Below are 6,984 nucleotides of genomic sequence, written 5' to 3'. Positions count from 1 at the left end.
CATTCCTGGGGGAGGGAATTGTAGAAAACAGGCTACTGAGCTAGTTGGACCATGGGGTCTGATCCAGTTTGGCAGTCATTTTGGTCTTAAACTGCGGTTATTCAGAGGTCAGGGAGCATATAGGCTAAGTACAGACAGTCAAAAAGCCCGAGACGGAATTGATTCAGTCTTTGCAAGTTAGTGTAAACTGCAGAGATTAAACTGACTGACAAGTGAACAGACATTTATTTTTTGCAGCCACATGCCTGCAGTGACTCAGGCCAGGAGCTGGGGGTGTTAGAGCATGGCTCCCTGGCACATAGCCAACATAGGTTGCATTTACTTCCTCTTCCTGTTGCCCCCATGGTCTCTGGGATTTACAGTCCAAAATCACAGCAGGAGGACTCTGCAGGGTTGCTCATCACTTCCTCTTCCTGCTTCCAGGTGTCTCTGGGATTTGTAGTCCACAGCTGCAACCAGCAGTACGTTTAGCAGGGCAGGGCAGCTCTGTATTTGCAGGAAGGAGGGTTTAGCTCTCCCCCATCCCTGGCTCCAGACCCCAGCCCAGTTGCAGTTTGTTTGGGCCAGGGGGGTGCAATGCCTGCACCCCCCCACCCCACCACCACCCTTGCTCCCCAACCCTTCTTTGCTGCAGCAGACAGCTCAGCCCAGCCCAGGTTGGAAAGCATGCTGGGATGGCAGGGGACTGTGATTTAACTTGAACCAGGAATGTGGCAGAATTTTCATAAAACTGGTTTGACCCAAATCCATTAAGTCTGATACTATGTTCAACCAGGTTTATCTTAAACCAGTTCCTGCCATTTTGAAACGGGTTTATGTGCACTGAACTTCTGTTCTGTTACAGGTTTAAACCAGTTGCTAATCACTTAAACTGGTTTATGTGTAACTTCTGTCCCTAGCCATACAGACCTGGACTGTCCTGAGAGCTTTCTTAACTTCGCCTGTGTGCATTGACACCTTAGTAGCTTTGCAGGGCTGTGGAGTAGTTGTGGATTCAGATTTGGCTCAAGCACATTTTCAGTCCTTGACATGCCCCTCAATCCTTTGGCCCACTCCAGATTCCCTCTGCTATTTCCCAGAATGCCCCAGGATGTCCAAACTTGCTGCTGAAACAAAGTGGAGGCTCTCTGCTCTAGAGATAGTCTCTGTGTAAAAGCCTGTGTATGGCCATTTTATTGTAGTAGGCTGGCACAAATCTGGCTCATAGGGCTTAAATGGTGTCTTAATTAAAGCTGCCATTGATTGTTATGGGGGACTGAAACCAAAGGAGGCTTTGACAGTGGGACTGGGAACTTTTCGCTGCAAATTTCTTGAAGTGCAGCTTGGTGTTGTGGTGACTGTAAATCAGTAGAGGCCAACAGCTGTGTGGGGTCACAGTAAGTAGGAGGCATCAGTCAGGTCACAGTGACTGCATCCCATAGTGCACAAAATCCCAATGTAAGTGGAGCTTTTATTGGCCCAGAGACTAAGCTCCCTTCTTTTTCTTAAAGCTCAAAATAGAAGGAACATGCTGAGGATGTTTGTGCTGGTGGTGATGTCACTCTCCATGGTCCTTCGTCTGGCATAGTTAATGATCCCATTGAAAAAGAATAGAGGGAGCCCGATTCTCATCTTCCTTGCAATGGCATATATCTAGAATAAGTGAAGGCAGAATGAGCCCCAGTATCTGTACACACACAGCGCAGGTAAATCAGACAAATAACCAGTTTGTTGGAATGCAAATCAAATCTTGTATCCCCAAACAGCTTTGGGCTGTCAGCATGATACATTGGAAAATGAAAGCTGAAAAGTCTAATCGCCTCTATTCATTTCCCTGGATTGACCGGCGCAGCTGAACAAAAGGTCAGTCTGTGGATGTGCCTGACTGACAAGCCACCAAGCGGCAGCAGCCTTGTGTGTAAATACTCTGGGCGGTTGCACAAATGGCAAATTGTAATGACATGTGCTGAGATGACAAGAAGGAATTTGGTTTATTTGGTACAAGTGAAATATTTAGGTTACTTTTTGAAGGCCAGCCTACCTCACTTTTCACCTTAGGACGTGGTAGTTCTGTTAGAGGCATGGATCCATGCCTCTAACGTAGCTTCTGGGGTTTTTTGGGCTGCCTCTCACTGAACTGCCTGAAAATGTGTGACTGGTAGATTTTAAAATCATATGTTCAGATTGTGGCAGGCACTACACTGCTTTCTCCTCCCAGCCAGCTTGGACCCCGCAGCACCTTCACCATGCACAGATGTGTCGACCTCTGAAAACAAAGCAGTCTTCACAGATGCCCACGTGCATCTCTGTGCCATAAATATACTGGTTGAAAGAAATGCTGTGCCACATAATTGCTGCCAGGAGTGTTATCACATAGGTTTTCAGACTGGTCTTGGAAATTTTCTTGGTCTTTCTTACCTAAAATTCAAAGATATACGTTGACTGTCAGGACAACTGAACTAAACTGGATTTCTGAACCATCACATGATGTTCCTGGCGGGGGGTGCCTGCAGTCTCTGTGGAGCTCCAGATAGGGGGCAGAGGGGCACAGCTAGCCCTGTTCTCTGGAGCAGACAGCCCTGCCTAGGGCTGCAAAGCATCTGGGATGCTGGGGGACTCTGGTTTAACTTAAACCAGGAAGGGGTCTGGGACAGACATTGCATAAACCAATTTGACCCAAATCAAGTTAAGTCTGATACTACTTTCAACCAGGTTTATCTTAAACCAGTTTCAGCCATTTTGAAATGGGTTTATGTGCACTCAACTTATGCTCTGTTACAAGTTTAAACCGATTTCTGATCACTTAAACCGGTTTATGTGTAATGTCTGTTCCTAGCCCAGAGGACTAATGAGCAGGGATCCTGGTTTTCTCTGTTTAAAAATCACAATTCTGATTTTAAAAAACCATTGAAAACCCCCAAATCAGCATTTTTCTATGACTAAAATGAAATGCCACTATATAAATAGGTATCAGTTGAACACAATGTTTTATTGATATATTTACAATTTTAAAGCAATTTGGAAGCCTACCAGTGAATCACTATAATAAAATAAATTCTAAACATCTATACATTTTGGCATTTGATTTTGGGTTTTTTATCATGGAAAATCAGAGCTCCCTGTGCCCCCTTCATTAACTAGGATGCAGGTCCAGCTGTCATTTTCTCCCAACCCCCGACTGCTTTGTGGAGCTGAGAAGACTTGATATGCCAGTGTCCTGCCCATGCCATTGCCACCCACAGCCCTGCTGGTGCCCCTCACTCCCCACCCACAACCCCCCAGTCCCCACCAGCCCTGCTAGAAGGAGCCCCCAGCTGCCAGAGCTATGGGGCCACAGCTCCCTGGCCCCAGCAGCAGTGCCCAAGCCCCAGCTGCCACTCATGGGAGGCAGCAGCAGCAGCAGCAGCAGAGCAGAACGCAGAGCCTGGCTCCCTTTCCTCCATGGGAGGCAAAGCTGGAGCTGAGCCCATGGCAGGGGGGATGGGGCTGGGCTGCTTGCTGTGGGCTCAGCACTCCCTGCCCTGCCCTGCTGCCCTCCCTCGGGAGCCTTCGTGGCTCAGCAGGCAAGACCTGACATGGCATGGCAGGGCAGAGCAGGGCTGAGTGGGGAAGCTTGGTGCCACTGCTGGGAGTCCTGCAGCACCATGATGAGGTTCCCCCTACTCGCCCAGCAGTGAGGGGCACAACTCTGTTCCGCTGCCCGCGCTGCTGTTGGGTGGGCAGGGGGTGCTTCACCATGGTGGTGTGGGGCTTGCAAGGGTAACACTGAGCTTTCCCACCCTGCTCTGCTCTGCTATGCCAGGTCCTGCCCACTGGGCCATGGAGGCCCTGGGAAGAGGGTAGCAGGGCAGGGAGCCCCAAGCCTGCAGTGGGCAGCCTGCCCCCGCCCTGTGCACAAATCTGGGAGGCAGATGCACCCCAATGTCCCCCCCCCCCAGGAATGCACACAGTGATGGGGAGCCAGCCCCTCCATCATCTGCAGCTCCATCCCATTCCCCACCCAGGCCCTGTAGCTGCATGTTCCAGCCCTGGTCTGCAAGCCCGATGCACTGCCCCAGCTGGGCAGCAGTCCCAAGCCCCTCCCTCCCTCACTATGGGGGCCTCAAACCCCCCTCCTCCCCAACTTACCTGCCAGAGGTGCTCTCCAGGCTGCCTGGTGGCCATGAGGATGTGTGTATGCGCACATGCACATGGTGCCTCCTTCTTGACCACCCTCCACCCACTCTGCCAGCCTGCAAGGGGAAATGCACTGTTTCCTGTGTTTTTATAGGAAGAAATCCAGATTTTTCTCCTCAAAATGAGAAAATCTGGGGTTTACCGCATTTTTCCACGGCAAATGGAAAATCCAGATCCCTGCTAATGAGGTCCAAACACTTGAAAGTGTACCTTAACCAGAGAATAGTTCAAATGATCTAACTGTCCTCTTCACTGGTCTAGCACCTTCAAGGACCTCTGAATCATTAAAGCCACAGGACACGTTAAGAACCAGATAAAGACCAAACAGGGAAAAATGTAGGCATTGTGTGACACAAGTATCCACACACATAGATAAGACACCTCCTTAATTCCCAATAATCTACTGTGCTTTAAAACAGAAGCCATTTTGGTTTCAGAATTGCTACAATCCTATTGCAAATTCACCTGGTAGGCCCTCAGGGAGACTTTGCTTTTGCTGTGTTCCTTAGTCTGAAATATAAATGGAGGATGCGATTCATGTCGTTAGTCTTACTGAACCATCAGGCTTCAGAGTACTAGTGATTAGGGGTCTTTTTTTAGAGCTTTGTTACACATTGCACTTCTTCTAGCTGCTCAAACGTTGATCAGTGTTACTGCTAGCACAGAACAAGCTTAGGAATCTCAGATGTTCTCCAGTCAAGGCAGTAGGGAGCTGAAGTATACAATTAATCTCCAGAGAGCTCTCAGTCTGTCTTTTGGGGTCAAACTTTATGAGATTTTTGGGGCTGATTAATCCACACTGTAACTCTGATGAGGCATCGAACACAAACCCTGCACTTCAACCCATCTAAACCTCTACCGCATCCAAATCTCAAACTGGCCCCTAAGACATCCCTTTTTCAGTGCAGTTTGCAGAGCTTGGAAGAATGTGGTTAGAGCATGCAAGAGCAGCACAAGTCTCAGATTCCTACCCTCATCTAGGTGTTGCTCCCAGAGAAGTGAATCCCTGCTATAAACAGGCCATGTGGCCATCTTCCCCTTCTGGCGATCTTTGAGCTCCTCCTTTCAGAAAGTGGAGAAAAGGAAGATAATATAATACTAAACAGACAATGACAAGAAAACTGAAAGCTTGTGGTGTGTTTTTTCCCCCAGGCTCCATTATGTTGCCTCTTCAGTAATGTTTACATGGTCCCATCAATCTTATTTAAACTTCAGTGTAAATAAATTGCAGCACATTCACAGGCAGATCACAGTGCTCTGACTCACCCAGTCCCAGCAGACATATATTAAATTAATTTTAGAATGTATTCAAAATAAATTCTGTTTCAGCCTGTACAACTAAGAGCTCTGCATGTCGTACATTAGGGCAAAGCAACACAGGATATCTAATAGGAGGACTTTAATTAGGTTGAGATAAGCCTCATTAGAACTCCTCTCATGAATAATGTAGGCCAAACTATAGATAAATATCCCCCTATCTCCATTTGTTTGGTGCAGATAATTGTCATGCTGAAGGAAAAAGAAAACTTTTTTTTTTGTTTCTTTTTCCTAAACTGCACATAGGATGGATTACTCTTCCTCAGGTGCAGGGCTGTATTCTGCCTTTTATTAATGCTGGGGAGCTTCCACTGAAATGGCAGGACTTCATATGTATTCTTGTGACATTGGGAGCCCCTTAGATTAAAAATATATTTAAATAGTTAAGAAGTATGAAGGAATGTGCATTTTCCCACCTAGCATTTTCTATTCCATCCAGTGCCCATAGCTGTGTTACTCAGGTGAAAACAACAGAAGAATGAGGAAATACAGGCTAGGCATATCAGTCTCCAAAACCAGTTACCAGCTAAACCAATACTTGCTAAATCTGCAGGATCTACTTGTTTAAGATACCATTGCCTCCACAGTCTGAAAAGTTAGGCAAAATCTGGGACCTTGCCCAGCTGTTTCCTGTAGGGTGTGAAATCAGAGATGCAAGTCAGGTGTATTATGAGAGTCGTTAGAAGTTGTGCTTTGCCGTGTGTGATGTCGGAGGTCTTATGGCTCGTGCCACCCGTTGGATAGGTAGCCCCTTCCCTCGTCCCGCCTGCCACGACTTTGCTGGTATATTATTGTGAGAGGGTTCCAGTGGAGTTCTTATCAGAGGGGTTCCCTGACACCGGTGTACTCACAGCTGTTGCCTATGGTGTTCCACGGGGCTCCGCCATCCCTACACCCCGTCCACTCGCCAACCGATCACATGCTGATGGGATGGTGACCTTAGGTCCTCTGCGGGCTTGCTCGCTGTCGGTTTCACCAATGCAGGGACTTGGACTCGGCTGTACAACTCGGCCAGCCTGTCTTCTTGTCTCTCTGGCTCTTCCGCTATCTCTTTGCATCCTTCACTCTTAACTTCTCTAGAAATAATATTCCCCTTGGGTAGGGAGGCTCCCAGAGCTGCCTTCCCTTATCCAGTGGATTCCAGGGGATTCTGCCCCTGTCCCTGACTCTATTTCTCCTAGGGGCAATGCTGGCAAACGCAGGGTACCTCGTCGTTCCCCTTGCCTCCCTCCTCTCAAGGGGAGTACTGGCCTCTCCCTGCTCGCTCCCTGTTGCAAGGCAGGAAGTTTCCCCTTGCTTTCCTCTGCTAGTGGTTTAGAGGCTTCTCCTGCCTCTTGTGCTGGTACAGCACAGCCTACCTGGTGCCTTTCCCCAGCAGGAGCCTCAGCACACCAGACGTGCTGCCTGCTCTCTCTCCCTCTCTCTGACTCCCCCTCCCCACGGGTGCTGTTGGGGGTTTTAAACTTTCCCGCAGCGGCCATATCGGCTGCTGGGATTTGGCCCGCCGTCCCC

The 6,984-nt window shown here is 48.5% G+C and overlaps 1 long non-coding RNA gene across 1 annotated transcript; it reads right to left on the bottom strand.

Moving 5' to 3' along the window:
• Positions 1-816: 816 nt before the first annotated feature.
• On the bottom strand, positions 817-6,854 carry LOC112552017. Its single transcript, XR_003096376.1, has 3 exons — positions 6,324-6,854; positions 5,127-5,217; positions 817-1,632 (listed from the first exon to the last, which is right to left on the bottom strand). It is a non-coding gene; the product is annotated as an uncharacterized LOC112552017 (long non-coding RNA).
• Between the last annotated feature and the right edge of the window lie 130 nt (positions 6,855-6,984).

The sequence above is a fragment of the Alligator sinensis genome, unplaced genomic scaffold (assembly GCF_000455745.1).
Source record: "Alligator sinensis unplaced genomic scaffold, ASM45574v1 scaffold980_1, whole genome shotgun sequence".
In the NCBI taxonomy this organism is placed as follows: Eukaryota; Metazoa; Chordata; order Crocodylia; family Alligatoridae; genus Alligator; species Alligator sinensis.
Note: the sequence above shows the minus strand (reverse complement) of the source record. Positions and strands in the feature narration are given on the sequence as shown.